The sequence below is a fragment of the Akebia trifoliata genome, chromosome 13 (genome assembly GCF_017979445.1).
Source record: "Akebia trifoliata isolate Shusen 1 chromosome 13, ASM1797944v1, whole genome shotgun sequence".
Classification (NCBI taxonomy): Eukaryota; Viridiplantae; Streptophyta; class Magnoliopsida; order Ranunculales; family Lardizabalaceae; genus Akebia; species Akebia trifoliata.
This window is the reverse complement of record NC_141387.1, coordinates 29,040,174-29,066,838: the sequence shown is the minus strand read 5'-3', so window position 1 is coordinate 29,066,838 and position 26,665 is coordinate 29,040,174. Positions and strand designations below refer to the sequence as shown.

The window sequence follows — 26,665 nt, the reverse complement described above, 5'->3', positions numbered from 1 at the left end:
CCACCTAAAATCATTCGGTTTTCTTTATGTGATTACATCTTGTGGTTGGTTTTTTTCTATTTGTTTTCTTTTTTTGAATGAGCCATTTTCTTATCACTCTAGTTGTATCATGTTTTGATGGCATAAGGTAATGAATGTTTAAAATGGTCTGCATAATGTACTTAGCATTCCTAAGCAAACTGGGTGGGGGAACACTTCTTCATTGGTTTATCGTCGAATTTTTTAGGCCTTGACGTCGTTGATAAAGGTGTTGAATGTTAGAGATGATAGGTAAAGAGGTAAGCTTAACCTTCATTAATGATATTTCTAGCTTTTGAAAATAAGGTCCTTTTTTTCCAATTAAATAGAGTATTTATATTTCTCATGGGGAATCAATATACCCAACGACAGGATAGAGAAATATTCTTTCCTTAATAGATGATGTCATTTATGCTATATGTCAAACAAATGTTGGATTGTGATCAAATGGGGGGGAGGGGGAGGGGTTAATAAAACATTATACTACTCTCTTAGTGAATGAATAAGAAAAGAACAAGTGCTTAATCGACTATACGTCCTTATAACAAATCGCTCATTCAATGTCAAATCATTTGTGAGCGAATTTGATCTCTCTCTAAAACTTCAGCGTAAAAAAAAGGGGGGGGGGGGGGGGAGGGTGTAGTAAAACTTTATACCTCACTCTCTTAAAAAATGAATAACAAAAGAACAAGTGCTTAATCGACTCTATGTCCTTATAACAAATCGCTTATTCAATGTCCTATCATTTGTGAGTGAATTTGATCTCTCTTTAAAACTTCTACTTATCAAAAAAAAAAAGGGGGGGGGGGGGGGGTAAAAAAACTTTATACCACACTCTCTTAATAAATGAATAAGAAAAGAACAAGTGCTTAATCGACTCTACGTCCCTATAACACATCGTTGATTCAACGTCAAAACTTTCACTTGGATGATAATTAAAAGATTAGAATTATAATTTCCACAAAACTATCTGAGCTTGACATTGTATCAAAATGAAACAGAAAACATAATCAAAACTCTATGTTGGCGATGATTGCAAAAGTGTTACAAGATATATAATCGAAATGTCGACAAAATTAACTATTATTATTGTACCATTGAAAGGACTTTTCTAAACTCAAACATGTAGCTGAGATGGAAGGAAAAATATTCAGGTTATCTAGAGATGAGCACATGTTTCTGATCTATCTTCTTAGAGAATCCCTAGGAATTTCCTTCAACATTAGCGTTTTTTCCTATTTTATTTGGTATTTTTTTAAGGGGCATTAACTACACCTTTGAAGGTATTTTGGGTAAGAAAATAAATTTTGAAAGTGTATTTAATCCACTCTAACCTGAGCGTTACGATAAATGTTAAGAAAACCATCATAAAAACACCAAATTAAATTTTCTTTTCGAAGAAATTAATAGAGGAAGAAAGAACTTTCCATATCAGCCGCTATTCAATCAATCGAACGGACGAAATAGGACGATATTCCCTAGGGAACCTTCTAGTGAATTAGCTGAACGATTGAACAGATGTCTGAATCCTTGTAACTGAAACCCTAAAACAAGATAATAAATACCCTTTTTTCTAAAGACTCATCCTCACTAGCCGCTTCAAGCAAAGTCATGGAAAGGCGATCTTTGACAACAATGGCTACTCCTCTCTCTCCCTCAGATCGCTGGTAAGATGAGACTCCATTGAATCCCGAAGTATTTGATTTTGGAGTTTAATCTCTTGTTTGAAGATAGGATACATTTTAACCATTTAAAATGAGATTTTATTTAACACTACTGCACTTGTTTTATGATCCATCTACTCGGAGAATCCGTTGAAATTTCCTTATTTTAGAAGTAACCTTTCAATTTTTTAAATAAAACCTATATAATGTTCCAACCAGTAGTACATCTTTTTTAAGGAAATACTAGCTTCAACCCACATTTGAAAGGTCTCCATCAAACTTATGGTCGAGATTTCAGGGATTCCAAAACAAGTTGTATAGCCTAATCCTTAGAAGATCTCTATTGATCTGACACTAGAACTGTTTGAGGTTTTCAATCAATTGAATGGCTGAATAGATGGTTGAAGCCTTAGAGCAGTAACCCTAAAAAGATGTCTTACAAATGCCCAATTTTCGAAAGACTCTATTTGTCTCGCCTTTGATTTTTTAGTTAGGGTGAGAATTCTTAACATCTCAAAGGCCAAAACTTTTGATTTAAGAGTTTAATTTCTTGTAGGAAGATAGGATACGTTTTTATATTTCTTTCTTTTTCTGATCAATGCAGGAAAAAAGGAAAAAGGATGTTTACTCAAAGATTGACATCGATCAATGATTTACCAAGCCTTGACATCCACCAAGAGAGATTGCTGAAAAAAGATAATTCAAAGAGACCAGGGATTGTAATAGTTGATTATTTCGTGAGGTGGGATTGCGGAGTGTGGCAAGCCAGATCCACTAAGGATGCATGGAGAGAGATATTTGGCGTCGAGATGCGAAATTAGAGACCATCTCTATGACATCTAAGGACGTGCAAGATTGGTTGCATGGATGAGTCGTTGTTTTCCGTTATAACGATGGGTGGTTTAGGCAAGATTTTTGAAACTGGTGGTCTTTCTTTTGGTTTTCGTGGAAGCAGCCATGAGAGCTGTAGGAGCTCCTCTAGGGTTATGTTAGTCTTCTTAATATTATTTCTAAAATTGGGTCTCATTTTTATGTTTTTCTTTGTATGTGCTACTACAAAAATTTCCCAAACCGAATCTTGTAAATGGAAGCTCATTTGCATCGTCAAAACAGGCGCAATTCTCTGTTGTATGGTTGTTAATGGATATAAATAAATCTTTAAGAACTTTTTTTCTTTTGTTGCTAAAACACCAACGCAATATGTTTTATTTTCTTGGTGTGTCTTCTACTGACCCAAATATTCAACAGTTATTCTGATTCCATAGGTAAAGAATCTAGAGAATAAGTTACAAAATTTCCCTCTGTGAACCCATTACTTCCCACTGAACACTCTTCAAGAGATGCAGGAAATCCCTTACCCATTCTTAAAATATCCAGGCATGAACTATGATGTCGTGCAAAATATCTTGAGAAAACAAAGAAAAGAAGAAGATAATTATCAATTAATTTCATAAGTTTGACGCAGAACTTTCTCAATGACTTAAAGGGACTTATAATCTATGAATTTTTATTTTGATTGAAGTATTTATATTTGAGATTAGGCTTGAGGGAATATTTGTAGAGATGACAGTTTGTTGAATTTCGAAGCCTTTTGTTTGATCATGGAAATTAATTGCGGAAAATGATGATGGAAGAGATTTGTTATCTGTTTAGAATACCATTTTTATCTAATTTATTATTACTACTTGATAGTGTTTGCTTACCTTCATAAGGTAATTTGGGTTCATGAAACTAATCAGTCATAGTTATTCTCTAATTATATTGCCCTCCTAATTTATTTTAGATCAAGCATTGACTCAATAGATAGATTGTACAACATCATCCACCTAACCATGATATCTTCCCTCATCATAGACATGACATCCGTTCTTCAATTGATTCTATGTATATTTATAATTTTTACAATGATAAAAAAGGAAAGATTACAGAAGCCTGAATGGGCTGTGATTACTTAAATCAGGGGTTGTTACCGACTGTGATTGCATAAATATAGGGACTGTTTGGTAACAATTAAAATATTATCCTTTTATAGATATCTAATGAGCTTGTGTATCTCATGCCTCCTAAGAAGATGATGTGCGCTTGTTCGATAGAAGTTTCGACATTGGAATATTAAAATTCTGATCGAATGATGGAGAAAAAAGTCTACAAAGCGAACAAGTAGTTCAATCCAAAAGCATAATGAAAATAGAGGATGATGAAAAATTCTAAATTCATGTGAAGTTAAGAATGACAAAGGGACATGGAAGCACTAGGCTCAATAGCCCTTCCAATGGAACATGGGTTTTTATTGGGTCAATGAAGGCTTGGTAATAGGGGATTTAGAGGCTTCAAGATGGGAGCTTAAAGAGGAGAGCATGATCATGTACCATTTAGAGGCACGAGATACAGAATTTAATCGCTAAAATTTCAGATATTCAATTGGTTTCCAATAGGATTGGTCCCTTCCAATTAGACTTAAGCCAATTGAGGTCACTTAATTTGTGTCAAGGTGATAATGGAAATTTTGTTAGGAGAAGTGAACGGGTGAGAAGGAATTTGGTTACCCCAGGGAAAACATGGAGAAGATTCACTACAGGAAAATGTTGATATAGCGACGTGATTTAGCGACGGTAATGTTACTTCCGTCAGTATAATAACGCTATAGCGACGGAAAAAAAATATGCTGTCGTTGTAGAGTTAATTTTCTATTTTTATTTTTCTTCTACTTCTATTTTCCAAACGACTGTTTTTCCCAAATTTTCATTTTCTTTCAACCTAACTCTCGAGACTTCAACGAAACTGTCTCGATTTTGATCTCATCTCGTCTTCTCTCTCGATCCTCCATTTTCTTTCAACGAAACTCTCTCGATCTCCTTATCTCGTCTTCTCTCTCGATTTCGATCCTCCATTCTCTCGATCTCCTCATCTCTCTCGATTTGAATCTTCCATTCTCTTGATCTCCTCTTTTGAAGTGCTGGATTTGATCTGAAGAGATCGAGCTGATCTCTTAGGGATGATGTTTCAACAAAATTGTTAGAGATCGAAGAAAAGTAGAGGAAGTGAAATGATCGAAAGTCTTAGGTATTCTTCTTTTCCGATTTTCTCATTAATTGGTTACTCTTTCTTTCTTTTGCTCTAGTTTGGATTTCGAAAATCAATTTCAGTTTCTATAGACTTGAAGGTGAATTATCTTAAATTTGCCTAATTTGGGAAAGAATTTTGAGATCTTGATCTTGTATTCATCCTCATAGATTTGCACTCAAATTAGGGTTGATTTTTGTGGCAAAAATTGAGGATATCTTAGCATCTATGGAAATTGATACAGACTCTAATTTCAAGTTGTCTGTACTGATTTTAGTTTTCTTACAATTTCCTCTCTTTAAACATTTTCTCCTAGACAGTCTCTTAATTGAGCATTGTAAAATATAAGCTCCCATGATTGAGCTTGATTTTTTTCTTTTCTCACTTTTATTTGTTTTTTTTTCAATGAAGAATGTATGTTTTAGTCCAGAAGATCTTACTATTTAAAAACGGTTATATTTCCTTAATTCAGCAACCTTCTTGAGGAAATTACAGATAATTGGAACAGTTTCCTTTGCACTATTACAGCATAGACCACACACCCTTCAGGATTTTGTTTGAATATCAAGTTGTTTCAAGCGAATACTAGAAGGTTAGTACAATGATCTCAGCGCATGCACTTTCTTTTGCATCTGTAGATTGGAAGCTGTTTTATGAACCATCTTTAAATAATACCTCTGTTAATATTTGGAATGTGAATAATCTACTGATATGTTATTCACTAATTTCCAATGTCATGTACTTGACAATGATTCATCTTTTAATATTACTATTATTATTATTATTATTATTATTATTGTGTGTGTCTACCCATTTCTTCATCCTCTTCACGGCCTTCTTGGGGTATGCTTTGGTGATGTCACTTTGCTCCTTCGAATCCTTAGTGATCTTGATCATTGTTGCATATACTGATTTTAGTTTCCATTTGATATCAGCTTCAGAAAGCAAACAAAAAGGAAGCTGCATTCATTGTGACATTTGCGAAACGAGAGCAGGAGATAGCAGAATTGAAGGTGATCCTGCAATGAATTTTATACAGTCTGTGAAATTTAATTTCTTCCAGTCTCTCTCCTACAGTGGGTTATTTGGAACACAAACATATTCTAATTCAACAAGTTTTACAAATAACTAGCTAATTTTATCTCTTTCGAGTTAATTCCACAAGTGCTAGTCAATCACATTTTTGGGGAAACTGTTATTAAGTCAAAAAAAGTCATACTCTTCTCTACCTTTACACACACAAAGCTTGTATAGTATTTTATTGACAAAACTTTCCCAATGCGAAAGAGGAATCATGCTTTTCTATGTATTTGAAAAATACCCCTAATTTTCTCTAGTTTGCTGCACTATTGCTTATCTGATTTTTTTAGGAAACCATTATCCAGTTTGAATTTTTTCCCTTAATGTTTGGTTGTCCAATAGAATTTCCTTTTGTGATTCTTCATATATTTATATCAAACTTTGTTGTTAAATTTCCAGCTTTACATTTACAGGTGCATGCTTGGTACTCCCTAGTAGGTTAATTTATGTGAAAGCCAGTATACAACTCTTTTATACTCTTATCTTTAAAGCATGGTACAATAGCTTCCTGGCCATCATGTGAAATATCTTAGTATCATGTGTTACAACTATGTGGATCTAATAGGCCATTGTCTAGAGTGTGGTAATGTAAAACTCATAAGCTCGTCTGGTTGACATAGTATGATTATTAAAAATTAGCTAGTGAAATTGTTTGAACAAAGTGTGATAATGTTTTGTAATGTTAATGTTATCTTAAAACTATAAATGCCGTGAATCATGAAGTAATTGTCTAATGTACTTGGTTTAGGTGAAACAAAGTGATCGATTAGATGACCACATCGATTAGGGGCTTTGATTTTTGAAAGTGGGTCTAACTGCGGTACCCATTTTTAATAAAAGAATATTCTTAATCATAGGTTTACTCCGAAATTTTTATCTAATATCCTAATCCGTATCTGATAAGGATTCGAACATATAAAACTATCCGAATTCGAATTTGATATCCGATTATTTGAACTCAAATTCAAATCAGAATTAGAAAGGCTTCACAAAGTCATAACTAGAACAATTGAGAATTGTTACCAGATGTGTCGTGAGTTATTTTTGATGAACTGATCATGATGATACCACCTTTGGAATTGAGAATTGTTATAATACTAGTTGTTAGCTTATACTTACATTTTTCATATAGAGAATGTACTATATGGATTTTCAACATTTTTCTTATCCCATATACCACTAAGTATTCTCTTTTTCGTTTCAAATTAGCATTCTTGTGATATGTTCTTTTGTGTGTGTGACTATGTGTTATTGATTTAAATGTGACGTCACCGTAAAGTGGACATACCAATAGATAAAAGTTGAATTCAGTTGCCTAGAAGTACCCTTAAGTATGATGGAGGAGTTATTAAGTTCTTAGATTTTGCATTTTCTCGTTCATGGTTTGGTAACATGATTAAGTGTCCATGCGTCAGATGTCTCAATGCGATTTTAAAGGATCAAGATAATGTGCATGGTGACTTATTATGGTATGGGATGAATAAACATTACACTCGTTGGACGTACCATGGAGAGAAATTTGAAGATGAAGATAATAGTAATGAGTCTGAAGAGGGTGATGATATGCAAGGGATTTATAAGATGCATTCGAAATCCCTAATTTTAATGATGAAGAGGTTAATGAGTCAAATGATGATGGTCTAGATGAGCCAAACGATGATGCAAACAAGTTTTATGAAATGTTGAAGGATGTTGAGACTGAGTTATACCCGGGTTGCACTAAATTTTTAAAACTATCTTTCGTTGTAAAGTTATTACACCTGAAATGTCTTAACGGATGGAGTAATAAATCATTCGATATGTTGCTTGAGTTGTTAAAAGATGCATTTTCTATTGGAGAAAAGTTGCCAAAGAATTACTATGAATCAATTCATCGATGTTTTTGGTATACGTGGCACTAATACCTTGCAGCCATATTGACCCGCACAACACAACTCATAAGCTATTTCGAAGTCTTTTTGAAGGAATCCATGCATCCAAAATTATTCGACGAAGATAATTTTTCTTTATTACTTTTTTTACTTTTTTTTTTTTGATTTCATTTTTTTATGTATCCAAATCGAATCATTGATTTTTTGTGTATACGTGGTACTAATAGTAATCTTTGAGTTTTCAAAGTATTAGTGGATCGATTCATTGATTTTAATGTTGATAGATCGATCGAGTTAATTTTCATACAAAATTAAAGAGTCGGCTCATTGTAGACACCTCATTTTTGCATCTGCCTAATTCGACAATTCGTCTTCCAGTTACCGTGAATTCCTAATGATGATCATAAAAAACTCAAAGGCTTGTGAGTACTGTCCCTGATTCTCTCTATTTCCACTCTTTTCATCTCCCCTACTCTTTACAATTTGACATAGAAATTTACGCACGCTTAGGATCGCCACATGTTACACCCGATTTAGCAAGCACGTACGCCTAGGTTCGTTATACAGTTCGACAACCTAGAGACCTCGGCACGTTAGGAAAATATGACTTTTAAACATAGAAATAATCACGTTGGGACTAAAAGAAAGCTCACTCCAGAATTCGTAAAAATCCGTAAAAATCTACAAAATGATGAAAATACCCTTCATAAATTTTGCACCTCCGAAAGACCTCAAAAGTACATCCATTGCACTCAGAACATGATTTCGAGTCTAACGGGACCCAAACCAACGAAAACAGAGAAATTTAAGAAAAATCATAAAAATGACCGAAATGCCCCTCAACCTCCAAATTCAACTTTGAAATTCCGATCCTGTGGAAAATGTAATAAAAATCAAAATCCAGTAAAAATTCAATCTAATAAAAATCAAATTAAAAATTAAACAATTAAAATTTAAAGTCAAATAAAAATTAAATTCAAAATTAAACGATTAAAATTTAATCTAATAAAAATCAAAGTAAAAATTAAACAATTAAAATTTCAAATCTAATGAAATAAAAAATTAAATTCAAATTTAAAATCAAGCACTTAAAATTAAATCAAATAATTAAAATTTAAGTAATCAAATTTAATCGATCAACCAACAACACCAAGATCAAATGAACTTAAATTAAAAATTACATAACCCATTAAAATTAAAAATCAAATTAAAAAACTTAAAATCCAAAACCAAAAATCTTAAGAAATTGACCAATCAAAATGAATAAAAATTCAATTGATCGTGCAAAACGAATCCAATCGATAAGAAATAAAAAATCAAAGCTAAAACCAATCGACCATAGGGAACTATCGTACTACGAGTAGCGGGGAATCCCCACCATCATTCTCCAATTTGAAAAAAAGAAAAAGAAAAAATGAAGTAAATACGTGTTAATCAAAAAATTAGGAAGAGAAAAAAATTGAAATAGAAACACGATTCTATTTAAAGAGAGACGTCTCTCTCTAAGAAAGAGGCTGGACTTCTTCTTCCTCCACGTCTTCGCCAGCGCCTCTCTCTCAACTCTCTCTTCTCTTGGCTGCTAAAAGGTTGAACGTGGCCTCTCTTTCCACATCTCTTCCCCAACGAATTGGCTGGGTTCACACACGTCTCTCTCCCTGCTCTCCTCCTCTCTACGATCTCCTCTCTTCTCATTCTCAGACCATCTTCTTCTCCAACGAAGTTGCTATCCAACAGACCTTTTCTGTCACGTGCATCTTCGACTACAATAGCCACATCACCAACGTCCTCACAGCATTGCAAACCTCTTCACTACTTCCTTCATCGCCATCATCTCAATTACCTCACCACACAACACAGCCAGCGTCACTCCACTACAACTCATCTCTCAGCCCTCATCACTAACGCCCCAGTAAACTCTTCTTTCTGATCTCTCCTCCATGTTTCTTAGCCACTGAATCTGCTCTCTCTACTCTTCCACGTTTTTAAGCCAATAAACGTGCTCTCTCTGTTTCCCATGCATTTCAGCCATTAAACCTATTCTCTCCCTACGGCATTCATGTCCTAACAGCCCATTATGACCTTGCTGCGGTCGCCTCTTTCCTCTCTCTGCCATACAACCCCCAGCACACCCACTTCTCTGCTTGGGCTTTTCGAGTTACTACCATAGAGCTATTACCGTGTGTATGAGAGCGTCTCTCTCTTTGTGCTTATTTCCCAACAACAAGCACTCGTGATTCTTTGAGTTATACCTGAAGGAACTAACTCATTATTCCCTGTCTAATAGGTAAATTTATTTATTTATTTAATTTTTTTTTTCTTTTTGCATGACGATTGGGAGAACTTTTTATTATTTAGTTTTTTTCTATGTAGGTTTCTAGGTGTTTTATTTTTTTATTTTTTCTATGTTGATGGGATTAAGGGTTTCTTTATATTTATTTTGCATATTGATTGGATTTGGAGAATATTTTGATTTTTGATCTTTTGATTTTTGATTTCTTTATACATTCTTTTTTTTATGTTTTATTTATTCTTTTGCGTATTGATAGGTTACGAAATTTTTTTATGCTTCCATCTCGTTTATTTTATTTTGTTATTGTTTATTTTATTTCTCGCACGTTAGTAGGATTAGATTATTTTTTTTTTGTTTTCGTTTTTTTTTGTTTTGTGTATTTTTTGTGTTTGCATATCAATAGGATTAGAAAGTTTTTTTTTTTTCTCTTTACATTTTTTTCTACCTTTTTGTGTGTCCTTGCCTATAATAAGGTTAATGAGTTTTCTTTAGGTACTTTTGTGTTTTTATATAGATAGGATTAGAAGGGTATTTTATTTATTTAAAGGAAATTTGGGAGTTTTGAATTTAGAAACTTACATTTTTTGGGATGTTCTATTTTAAAAAATGTATCTGTTTAAAATTTTAATTTGGGAATTCAGCATATATCTCTTGAATTATAATTTAAGAAATTTCATGTTCCTAATTTGGAAATATTATAAGTCCCAATTTGGCAGGTTTCTATTTGTAATCTCCCCGTTTAGAATATTCTCATGAGTTTCTATTTTCGACAGTTTGGGAAATACTTGCAGGTGGGATTTCTTAATTGATTTCAGGTCATGGAGCTAATTTGGGTTTTTTCAAATCATTCCATATTTTGTGGAATTCAAAGAATAATCATGTAACAGTTGGGATAATTTTTAGCCATAGGATTTGTTTAGAAAACCCAACATAAATTGATGATGATGATTGGACTGTGACCTTTACCGTAGTCTTTGTATGTTGACCACAGGATGATTTTGGATTGTAGAAGAGACTGATCATCTTGATCGGGCGGGTTCGGTGCCTAACACCTTCTGAAAATCGTAATCTGACCTCTTACCCATATCTTTGATCCGTGGACCGATCCATATCCATTTGGAGTTATTTATGGTTCCTAGACCTAAACAAGGTGGTGATTCCTATTTCTCAAAAGTCCCCAATTTATAAATCGGGCCCCTATCCACTATTTAGTGCAACGAAGTCGAGGCAATTTAAGTGGCGACTCCACTGGGGATATCAGGGTCAAACTTGACCCGATCCAAGACTATCCTTAGGTTGACCTTTTGCTCGAGTCAACCCAATTGACTCAATGAGACTCTCAGATTAGGTTAGATTTTGTCCTTTTTTTCATTGGGTTGTGATTGAACGTAATCAATTATTGTATTCATTGTGATTAGTTTGATGATGGGATGAATGTGATTTGTATGATTGGATATTCTTGAAAACGCCCCGGGCGCACTTTGTCCCTTTTCACACACTCAGGAGCATGCATATTCATTTTTGCATCATAACATATTCCTCCAAACCCCGTAGTCGGATCCAAGCTAACCCTGTCCTTCCGGACACGGGGGATAACAGTGAACGCTACAACTTCAGTACAGTACCTTCGGGTATATCAAACTGGAGCACCACGTACTACTTGACCAAGTGAAACTGGGATAGTATATCGGTGTTCTAAGCTGAAATGATCTAAGCTTTGTCCTAACTTAGCCTCAATCATATAGTGAGCTTAGAACCTTGAACCTAAGTACGGTCCCACTAGGCCACGACTCGAATCAATCAATAGTGCTCCGGGTTGTTTTACTTAATTTAACCAAAAGGTAAGAGGGTGGACCAGTCCACACCGCTCAAATTGAAACCGCAATATCAGTCCAACCCAATAAATATAATTGATGAAACATGCTGATCAATGTCAATTTATACTAGTTAGCCCAATTGGTAAATGGATCTTATGGATCAACACATAGACCAGTTGGACTAATTGGTTTAAAAATAGTACATGAAACAATTTGGGGATAGAACATTCAGATCCATTGGGTCGAACTAGCCCAAACTCAAATGGGTACATAGTCCCAACCATTTTTATTGGCCAATTTAATTCAATGGACTGAATATTTTATAATTAATAAGATCGAGATTAGTAACGTCATTTTAAGGGATGTATCAATTGGTACAATCTGGATCTTGCTTTTTGAAGGTCGTGCAATCCTTAATTATGATTTAAAATTTTTATAAGATTCATGATCAATCAGCAAATCATTTTCATGTAATCCCTTGCTTAGATTGTTTCATCAGTTAGAGACTTTGAATGTACAAGGTTAATCTAATAAATGCTATCAAGAGGGACCTTTAGTTCTAATTGTTAAAACCTACCCTCGGGTCTTCATCGAATAATCCACAATTGATAAGGTTTCAGGATATCATTGGTCCTAAGCTTAAGCGTCTACTACCTAGTTGGAGTCGAGAGTCGGGTCGGTTAGAGCGAACACCAGCACCAAGTGAACCATCAGAAATGGCCTTTGAATCTGAACTTGCAGAAATTCGTAAGATCTTGACCGTCTTCGCAATGGATATAAACGACATAAAAAACAAGGTAGAAGTGCTAGAACAGATCTCTGAATCAACAAGAAATCTCCCTGATGATCAAAGGGGTAAATGGCCAGAAAGAAGCATTGTTAAAAATCTAGAAGATATCTACGAACTTGATGGAAATGAAGAACATTTTAATGAAAATTCGGTGCTGGCTAATGGAATGACTCAGTTAAAAACAGCTTTGAAAAACATAAAAGGGATTGATGAAATCACAGCAAGCATCGAGGCCCTAAATCAAATCCCCAGAATCCGTTTGCCTGAAAAGTTCGTAATGCTAGAAATGAAAAAATTCAATGAGGTAGGTTGTGCAAGAACACACCTCGAAGTATATGTCACTAACATGCGCACTCTGGATTTAAGTGATGAACATATGATATTACTATTCCAACGTACCCTATCGAGATCAGCGCTACGATGGCTGATGTCTCAAGATCTGTCTGCAATCGGGACATGGGAGAATATGTCAAAGCTTTTTTGGCATAGTACAAGTATAATACCAAGGTTGAAATTTCTCAAAGAGATTTAGAGTCAACTAAGCAAAAGAACGGAGAAACATTTACTGACTTTATCAGTCATTGGAGATTAAAGGCTGTACAAATGTGGGATAAACCATCAGAGAAAGAATAAGTGGCGATCATATTGAAAAATCTTTCACAAGGGTATGCTCAGCATTTAGTCGCCCAATACCTCCCCACATTCGAGTCCTTGTTACAAGCCGGTAGCCAAATCGAGGATGCCTTTTCTTCCGGGGTCTTTTCCAACCCTTCAGACAATAAGCTCAAAAAACCCTTCTCCAATTCCAAGCCTAGTACTAATCATGCCTATGTAGCCAATACATCTGCTACACACATCCATTCCACTACCTCACCTATTAACGAGGCTAATTTTAGTCAACCTCGGCCGCGTAGAAAATTCACTAATCTTGGGATGTCTTTGAACGTTATTTTTCAGAAACTATTAAGTAAAGGGCTCATTACACCTCTTCAATCTCGACCTCTACCAAGTTCACTCCCCGCCTCTTACAATCCCAACTTATTTTGTGAGTTTCACCAAATTCCTGGTCACCTTACTGATCAGTGTGTTGCCCTTCGTCACACCGTTCAAGACATCATCGATGCCAAAAAAGTTATCGTCCCTACCCCTACACAACCAAATGTTACCATCAATCCTTTATCTACGTACCAACCTCCCCAGACCTTGAACATGGTATCCAATACCCATTTCCCATTTGACCCTATCATCCTCATCCACCCAGTCAATCCTAATTCACCTAGTCCTCCGCTTATTGGAATGATAGTCCTCAAGGAAGTTCTCACCACTGACTGTGAACCATTCAACTTAACTTCAGATAGAATATATTGCTTGTCTCTACCTCATCGTGATAGCTCTACTCTCATCACTCAAACGGACTTGGAAGAATCTAGTTTTTTAAAAGATGAAAATCCTTACTTATTGGATCAAGAATGCGAGCACTTCTCCCTCTATTGCAATGAACGTGAACATGTGACTCAAGAAGAAAGAACTTTCAAAATATCTGAACTCAATACGACCTTGGCCAAGGGAGAGGAATCAAGTCTGAATAAGGAAATGTTAGAAAAGGGCAAAAAATCCGAAGAAGAAGTTCAAGACCGGCAAACTAGCACAGAATTTCTCAACATTGTCCAGTTGTTCTTCAAAAATTACCACGCTTCAGTTGTACCGGTTGAAGGCAATGTCCTGAGTCCTTAGTCTGTAATCAAACCCATTCCCAGTCCTAAGCTTACCTATGAAAATCCTTCTAAGTACCGTGCGAAAAAGTCAAGGAAGGAAACAAATTATGATCAGACAGATAACCCACTAAAATGAAAAATCAAATTAAAAAGCTCAAAATTCAAAACCAAAAATCTTAAGTAATTGACCAATCAAAACGAATAAAAATCCAATTGATCGTGCAAAACGAATCCAATCGATAAGAAATAAAAAATCAAAGCTAAAACCAATCGACCATAGGGGACTATCATACTACGAGTAGGGGGGAATCCCCACCATCATTCTCCAATTTGAAAAAAATAAAAAGAAAAAATGAAGTAAATACGTGTTAATCAAAAAATTAGAAAGAGAAAAAAATTGAAATAGAAATACGTTTCTATTTAAATAGAGATGTCTCTCTCTAAGAAAGAGGCTGGACTTCTTCCTCCTTCACGTCTTCTCCAACGCCTCTCTCTCAACTCTCTCTTCTCTTGGCTACTAAAAGGTTGAACGTGGCCTCTCTTTCCACGTCTCTTCCCCAACGAATTGGCTGGGTTCACACACGTCTCTCTCCCTGTTCTCCTCCTCTTTACGATCTCCTCTCTTCTCATTCTCAGAGCATCTTCTTCTCCAACGAAGTTGCTATCCAACAGACCTTTTCTGTCACGTGTATCTTCGACTACAATAGCCACATCACCGACGTCCTCACAGCATTGCAAACCTTTTCACTACTTCCTTCATCGCCATCATCTCTATTACCTCACCACACAACACAGCCAGACTCACTCCACTACAACTCATCTCTCAGCCCTCATCACTAACGCCCCAGTAAACTCTTCTTTCTGATCTCTCCTCCATGTTTCTTAGCCACTGAATATGCTCTCTCTACTCTTCCACATTTTTTAGCCAATAAACATGCTCTCTCTGTTTCCCATGCATTTTAGCCATTAAACCTATTCTCTCCCTATGGCATTCATGTCCTAACAGCCCATTACGACCTTGCTGCAGTCCCCTCTTTCCTCTCTCTGCCATACAACCCCCAGCACACCTACTTCTCTGCTTGGGCTTTTCGACTTACTACCACATCGCTATTACCGTGTGTATGATAACGTCTCTCTCTCTGTGCTTATTTTCCAGCAACAAGCACTCGTGATTCTTTGAGTTATACCTGAAGGAACTAACTCATTATTCCCTGTCTAATAGGTAAATTTATTTATTTTTTTTTTTTATTTTTTTTCTTTTTGCATGACGATAGGGTTGGGAGAACTTTTTATTATTTAGTTTTTTTCTAAGTAGGTTTCTAGGTGTTTTATTTTTTTATTTTTTTTATGTTGATGGGATTAAGGGTTTCTTTATATTTATTTTGCATATTGATTGGATTTGGAGAATATTTTGATTTTTGATCTTTTGATTTTTGATTTTTTTATACATTCTTTTTTTTATGTTTTATTTATTCTTTTGCGTATTGATAGGTTACGAAATTTTTTTATGCTTCCATCTCGTTTATTTTATTTTGTTATTGTTTATTTTTATTCTCGCACGTTAGTAGGATTAGATTTTTTATTTTTTATTTTGTGTATTTTTTGTGTTGGAATATCAATAGGATTAGAAAGTTTTTTTTTTCTCTTTACATTTTTTTCTACCTTTCTGTGTGTCCTTGCCTATAATAAGGTTAATGAGTTTTCTTTAGGTACTTTTGTGTTTTTATATAGATAGGATTAGAAGGGTATTTTATTTATTTATTTATTTATTTTTGCATTTTTTTTTATGAGTTTGTGACGACATGATCTTCGCGTCTAGGCATGATGGCCCTATGTGATTTTTTACAATGAATTTGGGATGAGTTGGTGATGAGTGTACCCTTTGACTTGATGACTATGCATGTCGTTGAATAATAATGGTTTTGAGAAAAATTGAGAATTAAATACGCATGCCCGTTTGGTCGATTTAAAAATTGGATGAATGTGAGTTTCTTTTGCGTTATCTATACTTCCAATTTGGTGATTTGTTGTGAATTCGTGATTTTCTACTTTGAGACTCCATGATCTAAAATCCTTCTTTGAAAGTTATAAATTGTTGGAATTTCTTACTCAAATTTGCTATTTCAAATAGGTGTGAACAAAATTTACATTGGAAAATTCACATTTGGAAAGTTCACTTTAATGGAAATTTGGGAGTTTCAAATTTAGAAACTTACGTTTTTTGGGATGTTCTATTTTAAAAAATGTATCTGTTTAAAATTTTAATTTGGGAATTCAGCATATATCTCTTGAATTCTAATTTATGAAATTTCATGTTCCTAATTTGAAAATATTATAAGTCCTAATTTGGCAGGTTTCTATTTGTAATCTCCCCGTTTAGAATATTCTCATGAGTTTCTATTTTCGACAGTTTGGGAAATACTTGCAGGTGGGATTTCTTAATTGATTTCAGGTCATGGAGCTAATTTGGGTTTTTTCAAATCATTCCATATTTTGTGGAATTCAAAGAATAATCATGTAACAGTTGGGACAATTTTTAGTGATAGGATTTGTTTAGAAAATCCAACATAAATTGATGATGATGATTAGAGTGTAACCTTGACCGTAGTCTTTGTATGTTGACCACAGGATGATTTTGGATTGTAGTAGAGACTGATCATCTTGATCGGGCGGGTTCGATGCCTAACACCTTCTGAAACCCGTAATCTAACCTTTTACCCATATCTTTGATCCGTGGACCAATCCATATCCATTTGGAGTTATTTAAGGTTCCTAAACCTAAACTAGGTGGCGACTCCCATTTCTCAAAAGTCCCCCATTTATAAATCGTGTGAAAACGAGGTCGAGGCGATTTCACTCATTGATTTTTAATTAGATTAACTCATTGATTTTGTGATGTTAACGGATCAATTCATTGATTGATTTTTAATTGAATCGATTCATTATTAATATTAATGGATCAACCCATTGATTATTAATATTATCGGATTGATTTACTTATTTTGTGATGTTAATGGGCCAAATCTTTGATTTTGCAAAATGTATGGGCTAATTCATTAATTTTGGCACACGTGGTGAGTTTAGAAATCAAAATTTCTTTGATAAAAATTGTCGAGTTGACTCACCGATTTTATGTACATTGGAAGTTTAAAATGAAAATTTTCTATGAAATGGGCATATGGGTCGACTCGTTGATTTTGTCTACATTAGAAGTTTAAAATTAAAAATTTTCATGAAATGGGCATGTGAATCGACTCACTAATTTTTGTATCTGAAATTTGGCATGTGAGTTAACTCACTGATTCTGGTGCATGTAGCGATTCAAAATACCAAGTTTCTTTAATTAATAATTTGTGGATTAACTCATTGATTTTAGTACACGTAGCGATTCAAAAAATCAAATTTTTTTATTAATAATGTGTGGGTTAACTCATTGATTTTGGTGCACGTGGTGATTTAAACAAAAAAAAAACAAGTTTGTTTGATTAAAATGTGTGGGCTAATTCATTGAATTGTTTTTTGTACACATAGGAAGTTTACAATCGGATTGTTTTTATAAATTTTGTCAATGAATCAATTCACAAATTTTCTATACATGGCATTAAAAATCGATTTCATGCTTTTCAAAATATGACTGAATTGATCCATTAATTTTTGGTGCCACGTAAGTCTTATTAAATCGTGGGATTCTGCTATGCGAAATTTGAGTAATCATATAATTACTTTAGCCGTAAGATTTTTTTAGCAAATCTGATGCAATTTGATGAATATTGGACCCTAGTTTGACCTTTAGTTTTTGAATGTTGATCGTAAGATATTTTTGGATCATAGTAGAGACTGATCATCTTCATCAGGCGGGTTCGGTGCCTAGTACCTTCCGAAACCCATAATCTGACCCCTTACCCATTATTCATAGACCAACCTGATTCATTTTAGAGTTATTTATGGTTCTTAAACCTAAACTAGGTGATGACTCCCTATTCTTTAAAAATCCCCAATTTTATGAATCGGACCCCTATTCGCTATTTAATGGACGGCCGGGTCAAGTGGATTTCAATTATAACTTCTTGATAGTGTTTGCTTACATTCATAAGGTAATTAGGGTTCATGAAACTAACTAGTAATAGTTATACTCTAATTATATTGCCCTCCTAATTTATTTTAGATCAAGCATTGACTAAGTAGATAGATTGTATGATATCATCCACCTAACCATGATATCTTCCCTCATCATAGACATGACATCCGTTCTTGGGTTGATTCTATGTATATTTATAATTTTTACAACAGTAAAAAAGGGAAGATTACATAAGGTTGAATAGGCTGTCATTACTTAAATCAAGAATTGTTACCAACTGTGATTGCATAAATATAGGGACTGTTATGGTAACAATTGAAATATTATCCTTCTATAGATATCTAGTAGACAATTATATAGCTTTTATTATCCCTTACGAATAAAATAGATGCCAATTATATTAATAAAAGGAGATACACGTAATCACAAACAGGCACCCTCAATATGCAGGTGATGCACCATGTTATCAATCCAAAATACAATTCACTTATAAAGAAAAAATGAATTCAATTAAAATTTCAATATCTTACATGATTGTACTTAGGTTTAAAAAGAAATATTTTATGTGTCAAAAAAATTGAAAATTGACAAAGAAATTTCATAATTAATTGATCTTAGTTAAGCCTAATTTTATACTCTACGCATAAATAGAAAATTGTAAATGGTAATTTACCCAAGTCATCTAAACATCCAAAACTGTGTCTTACCACACACATTCTGATGAGACACACTGCTAGTGATTAATAAGTTGGTGTATCTCATGCGTCCTTATAAGATGATGTACTATTGTTCGATAGAAGTTTCGACACTGGGATAAAAAAATTCAAATAAAATGATGGAGAAAAAAGTCTACAAAGTGAACAAGTAGTTCAATGCAAAAGCATAATGAAAATAGAGGATGATGAAAAATTCTAAATTCATGTGAAGTGAAGAATAACGAAGGGACGTGGAAGCACTAGGCTAAATAGCCCTTCCAATGGAACATGAGTTTTTATTGGGCCAATGAGGCTTGATAATAGGGGATTTAGAGGCTTCAAGATGGGAGCTTAAAGAGGTGAGCATGATCATGTGCCATTTAGAGGCACGAGATACAGAGTTTAATCGCTAAAGTTTCAGATATTCAATTGGTTTCCAATAGGATTGGTCTCTACCAATTACACTTAAGCCAATTGAGGTCACTTAAGTTGTGTCAAGATGATAATGGAAATTTAGTTAGGGGAAGTGAACAGGTGAGAAGGAATTTGGTTACCACAGTGTAAACGTGGAGAAGATAGACCATTAGAGAGAGATGGAATATTTTTATTTGCTCAATTTTGAAGAAGAAGGGGGTTTCTTATCATCGGCTAATACGGGAGATGTTAAGAAAGGCTGATCAGTTGAAGTTGGAGTCTTATAAGGACTTGCCTTCCTAGATCTCTAATTAAATAAGCAAGCCTGTTACTAAAACTAACTCGCCTTCTTCTAATTCTAAGGGAAAAGGTAAAGGAAAAGGACGGAAGGTCTGGAAAAAGTCTACAGTCCAATTCGATATATCTCTTTCAGCATGGAACGTGATCAAGCTGAAATATTCAAATACAGGGAGATCAATAAAGGAATTCATAAGTTTCGAGGTTTAATTTATGGAGCCAATCCATGTAATGACTCCACTTCAGGTTTAAAAAGGTGTCCGAGTCTAATTGAATGATTTATTAATGTTCATGCAGTCGCCTCCTTGATATTTTCAATTAAATGATTTATTAATGTTCATGCAGTCGTCTACCTAAGAGACTACTTACGATCAGTGGGTGGAGTTAGGCGATTTTAATACTATCAGTGCATTCGTTAATGGATGATTTAATCAGTGGAATTGGGTCTCCTATCAATTGTGCCTGCCTATTTCGGTTTCGTCGGGCTACTTTTGTTATTTACTTGTTAGAGAAGTAATTGCTAAGGCTTAGGATGTGGATGTTGGAGGTAACTTTATGTATAGGGTAGTACTATGTTAAAAATGTCCAAATGGCAAGAAAAGTTTGGAATACGGGAAGGTTTGGGAGGATTGAGAGCAGGCCAAGGAAAGATTCCATGATAGTTAGGGGCAAATCCGTATGAATTCTCTAAGTTCGAGTCTTGCATTTTAGGAGAAGACTGAATTTGCAGAGCTAAATTAAGTGTTCCCCATCAAGGAATCGGTCTTTGTAGTGTCGATCTGCATAGGTAGAAGAGAATGCCAAGGAGGGAGAGCAACATAAATTGAAGAAAGCCAACTTATGATTCAAGAGGCGATCGACTACAGTTAATGTTCAAATAATGGGTGCTATGATTATTTTTTTGCCAAGCAAGCAAGAGAATGCATCAATTCAATTCAAGCATAACATCTTGGCAAAGAAAACCAGAATATCTATGTGACTAACAACATATATACCAGCAGCCCACACCACGCTTTACTCATCTCTAAATTAAAAGTGTATCCACCACCTGCAAAACCTTTATCGAGAATGCTACAGCCATGAACATTGATTATAAACCAATCTATTGATTTTGTCTATGGCTTCCTCAACTCACAACATCTCTAATATATGTACTCTTGCAAACACTCTTCACCAAGAAAAAGTGCTGTTCAATCAAAAATTTGAAAATGATAATATCTTTTAGTAATTGATTTCTCCATTTGATCAATGCTCATCCGAGTACCATTTTGTCAGATATGAGCCACGTAGCTCAACACGACAAGTAATCCACATGCTCCACAATTATTAACTTCCACTATTGATTGAGTAAATATAAATTGAGAAGTCCGTTATATAGGTAATGCTGGCTTACAAGTTAGTTGGAGATTCTGTTATAATTAAAAAACATCTAGCAATCAATTTAAAGTACCTCTATAAAAAATAATAGATCTTATTTATGTTTACAATGTAAAAATTAGCACTATTGGAGAATGTATATCTATTGACGGTCAAGTTACATCTGTTGGTGTAAAGTACTATAGTGACGGATCGAAAAAGGTACCATTGGTATAGAGTTACTTTCCCGCTTTTATTTTTCCTTTTCTTATATTTTCCAGACAAGTTTTCTTTTTTCCTAAGTTTCTATATTCCTTCAACCAACCTCTCTCGATTTTGATCTTTTACTTTCGATCTAGTTATCTCTCTCAATTTTGATCTTGTATTCTCCCGATCTCCTCTTTTGGAGTGTTATGCTTGATCTGAAGAGATCGAGCTGAATCAACTAGGCTTATTAAGGACAAAGTTTTAACTCTTACAAGGATTACTTCTTTTCAGTCGATTCTTTTAACAAAATCATTAAAGATAGTTGAATAGTGGAGGAAGTGATAAGATTTATTGTCATTGTTAGGCTTATTAGAGAAAATATTTTAATGGGTATAAGAAAAGAACTTCACCCGATATTGAATGAGGGAAAGTTGTTACTACCACCTGCATGTTATACAATGGTTTTAGTTGAGAAAAAAAAAAGTTTTGTGAATATTTAAAAGATTCTAAAGTACTAGATAGTTATTCATCTAATTGCTCAATATGAGTTCAAATCAAATAATGAAAGATATTAAGGCTCAAGAGTCATGATTGTCATGTTCTGTTGCAACAATTTATTCCACTTACGCTAAGAGGAATCTTGCTTAGGAATGCGTGTTTGATTTTGATTGACTTGTCCACGTTCTTCACACAATTATGTTGTAAGGTTCTAAGGACATAAGAGTTAGAATGCCTTGAATATCTAATTTAGCTAATATTTTGCAAAAAGGAGATGATATTTTCATCGACTTTCTTTGATATTATAGTGTACTTGCCTATTCATTTAACCAATAAGACTAAGTTGGCCGGACCAGTGCAATATAGGTGGATGTATCTAATAGAAATGTACTTGCATAAGCTAAAGTCATATGTGTAAAATAAAAATCATCTAAAGGATTCTATTGCTGAAGGGTATCTTTCTGAAAAATCGTTGACATTTTACTCGAGGTACTCGCATGGGATTGAAACGAAGTTCAATAGACCAGTGCATAATAAGGATGTTGTTAATAATGGTTTAAGTGAAAGAGTGAGTGAGAACAAGCTCGCCTGTACGTGCTAAGCAACTGTGATGAAATTGCAATATTTGTTCGATAAGATAAATCATTTTAAATCTTTTTTATTTATATTCATAATAAATAGTTGTCTCTAATTAAAGAATTAATTTATTTTACAGACAACACAATCAGATGATTAAAGACATTTATAATCACATGAGTGTTAGGGATGTGGTACGAAAAGATGTGAAGGAGTTCGCTAAGTGGTTTAAGCATCATGTATGTGATAAATATTATCAAAATTTATTAAACCACTTAAATATAGTTCTAAATGTATTAATTTCATTCTTTGATCTTAGTAGGTTTCAAAAATGCGACTAAATGGTGAATACATAGATGAACAAATCTACGAGTTAACTCTTGGTCCTTCTCCTAATGTGATGTTTTTTAAAGGGCTTCATTGTAAATGACTTTAGATTTCACACAAAAGAATGAGATAGCTAAAGAAAAATTCAAAATAGTGGAGTATTTTTTTTTTTAGAAACACATCATTTTACAAGCGCTAAGGACACTAATTTGATGACAGGTAATGTAAGATACTATGGCAGCTTAAATGATGTTTTAGAGTTGAAGTATCCAGGTGGGAATCGGGTCATACTATTCAAATGTCATTGGTAGGATGTCATAAACTGTGAGGTATTCAAGCAAGATGAATATGGTTTCAAGTGTTTGAATGTTACGTGGAACTTAACCACCAATGAACCATACACTCTTGCAAATCAAGCATAACATGTATTTTATATAATAGATACCACTCATTGTGATTGACGTGTTGTAATAAATACGCAACCATGAGACTTATACAATATGGAGCCGGAAGATGCAAAACCTTTCCAAGATAATGAGTTAGGCTTGCATCAAAATGCAATTGATACAAATGATGATGTTATCATTTGGAAAATGAAGGATATCGAAGGAGTACTTGTCAAAGGATATATCGGTGATGATCAAGGCTTCATTAATGATGATGATGATGATTACGTCTAGCATATGATTATGTAAATTGTTATTTCTTTATAATAGTAATTCATTTTAATAAAATGAAATCAATCTGTCATTTGAAGAATATATTGATTTTAATTATCTAAGAAATTGTTTGTTAGATATGTTGCATAGAAACTCATCCAAGTAGGTGGTCTAACACACAAAGGGGAGAAATAACTTCTCAAATTTCGTCTTAGATGCATCATCTAGTATAGCAAGACTATGTATGAGAGTTGGAAATGGGAGTAACAATACAAGTATGATATGTTTTATTAAGTTAGTTTAAATATCTTATAGTATCATTAATACAATGCTTATCTAGATAAGTTTTTATTGACATTTTTTTTTTGTTTTTTTTTATATATTTGAACTCTTTAAACAGTTTCTAGCAGCACTAGGAAGAGAAGGCCTATGCGAGGTGTAGGTAATTTTGTGGGGTTTGATGCGGGCCAAAGGCTCCTGAAAGAAATTTTCCCTAGTGTATTTTCATAATTCAGTAATATTATGTAAAACCCTAGAGGGAACCACCTAAAATCTTTTTGTTTTCTTTATGTGATTACATCTTGTGTTTGGTTTTTTTCTATTTGTTTTCTATTTTTGATTGAGCCATTTTCTTATCACTCTAGTTGTATCATGTTTTGATGGCATAAGGTAATGAATGTTTAAAATGGTCTGCATAATGTATTTAGCATTCCTAAGCAAACTGGGTGGTGGAACACTTCTTCATTGGTTTATCGTTGAATTTTTTAGGCCTTGACGTCATTGATAAAGGTGTTGAATGTTAGAGATGATAGGTAAAGAGGTAAGCTTAACCTTCATTAATGATATTTCTAGCTTTTGAAAAAATGGTCCTTTTTTTCCGATTAAATAGAGTATTTATATTTCTCATGGGGAATCAATATACGCAAGGGAGAAATATTCTTTCCTTTATTGATGATGTCATTTATGCTATATGTCAAACAAATGTTGGATTGTGATCAAATGAGGGGGAGGGGGTAGTAAAACATTATACCACTCTCTTAGTGAATGAATAAGAAAAGAACAAGTGCTTAATCGACTATGCATCCTTATAACAAATCGCTCATTCAACGTCAAATCATTTGTGAGCGAATTTGATCTCTGTCTAAAACTTCAGCTTAAAAAAAAAGGTAGGGGGGTGGGGGGGAGGGGGTGTAAAAAAACTTTATACCACACTCTCTTAATAAATGAATAAGAAAAGAACAAGTGCTTAATCGACTCTACGTCCCTATAACACATCATTGATTCAACGTCAAAACTTTCACTTGGATTATAATTAAAAGATTAGAATTATAATTTCCACAAAACTATCTGAGCTTGACATTGTATCAAAATGAAACAGAAAACATAATCAAAACTCTATGCTGGCGATGATTGCTAAAGTGTTACAAGATATATAATTGAAATGACCACAAAATTAACTATTATTATTGTACCATTGAAAGGACTTTTCTAAACTCAAACATGTAGCTGAGATGGAAGGAAAAATATTCAGGTTATCTAGAGATGAGCACATGTTTCTGATCTATCTTCTTAGAGAATCCCTTGGAATTTCCTTCAACATTAGCATTTTTTCCTATTTTATTTGGTATTTTTTTAAGGTCATTAAATACACCTTTGAAGGTATTTTGGGTAAGAAAATAAATTTTGAAAGTGTATTTAATCCACTTTAACCTGAGCGTTACGATAAATGTTAAGAAAACCATCATAAAAACACCAAATTAAATTTTCTTTTCGAAGAAATTATTTGAGGGAGAAAGAACTTTCCATATCAGCCGCTATTCAATCAAACGACTAATTCAAGGCTTTCAATCAATCGAACGGACGAAATAGGACGATATTCCCTAGGGAACCTTCTAGTGAATTAGCTGTACGATTGAACAGATGGCTGAATCCTTGTAACTGAAACCCTAAAACAAGATAATAAATACCCTTTTTTCTAAAGACTCATCCTCACTAGCCGCTTCAAGCAAAGTCATGGAAAGGCGATCTTTGACAACAATGGCTACTCCTCTCTCTCCCTCTGATCGCTGGTAAGATGAGACTCCATTGAATCCCGAAGTATTTGATTTTGGAGTTTAATCTCTTGTTTGAAGATAGGATACATTTTAACCATTTAAAATGAGATTTTATTTAACACTACTGCACTTGTCTTATGATCCATCTACTCGGAGAATCCGTTGAAATTTCCTTATTTTAGAAGTAACCTTTCAATTTTTTAAATAAAACCTATATAATGTTCCAACCAGTAGTGCATCTTTTTTAAGAAATACTAGCTTCAACCCACATTTGAAAGGTCTCCATCAAACTTATGGTCGAGATTTCAGGGATTCCAAAACAAGTTGTATAGCCTAATCCTTAGAAGATCTCTATTGATCTGACTAGAACTGTTTGAGGTTTTCAATCAATGGAATGGCTGAATAGATGGTTGAAGCCTTAGAGCAGTAACCCTAAAAAGATGTCTTACAAATGCCCAATTTTCGAAAGACTCTATTTATCTCGCCTTTGATTTTTTAGTTAGGGTGAGAATTCTTAACATCTCAAAGGCCAAAGCTTTGGATTTAAGAGTTTAATTTCTTGTAGGCAGATAGGATACGTTTTTATATTTCTTTCTTTTTCTGATCAATGCAGGAAAAAAGAAAATTGGAAAAAAGGAAAAAGGATGTTTACTCAAAGATTGACATGGATCAATGATTTACCTGGCCTTGACATCCACCAAGAGAGATTGCTGAAAAAAGATAATTCAAAGAGACCAGGGATTGTAATAGTTGATTATTTCGTGAGGTGGGATTGCGGAGTGTGGCAAGCCAGATCCACTAAGGATGCATGGAGAGAGATATTTGGCGTCGAGATGCGAAATTAGAGACCATCTCTATGACATCTAATGACGTGTAAGATTGGTTGCATGGATGAGTCGTTGTTTTCCGTTATAACGATGGGTGGTTTAGGCATGATTTTTGAAACTGGTGGTCTTTCTTTTGGTTTTCGTGGAAGCAGCCATGAGAGCTGTAGGAGCTCCTCTAGGGTTATGTTAGTCTTCTTAATATTATTTCTAAAATTGGGTCTCATTTTTATGTTTTTCTTTGTATGTGCTACTACAAAAATTTCCCAAACCGAATCTTGTAAATGGAAGCTCATTTGCATCGTCAAAACAGGCGTAATTCTCTGTTGTATGGTTGTTAATGGATATAAATAAGTCTTTAAGAACTTTTTT

The 26,665-nt window shown here is 34.1% G+C and overlaps 2 long non-coding RNA genes across 2 annotated transcripts; both read left to right on the top strand.

Annotated features, from left to right (window-relative positions):
- Positions 1-1,603: 1,603 nt before the first annotated feature.
- On the top strand, positions 1,604-26,665 carry LOC147388222 (uncharacterized). Its single transcript, XR_015171349.1, has 2 exons — positions 1,604-1,685; positions 26,083-26,665. It is a non-coding gene; the product is annotated as an uncharacterized LOC147388222 (long non-coding RNA).
- LOC147388223 (uncharacterized) lies at positions 4,047-7,522 on the top strand. The gene is made up of 4 exons (XR_015171514.1): positions 4,047-4,745; positions 5,218-5,337; positions 5,681-5,758; positions 7,241-7,522. It is a non-coding gene; the product is annotated as an uncharacterized LOC147388223 (long non-coding RNA).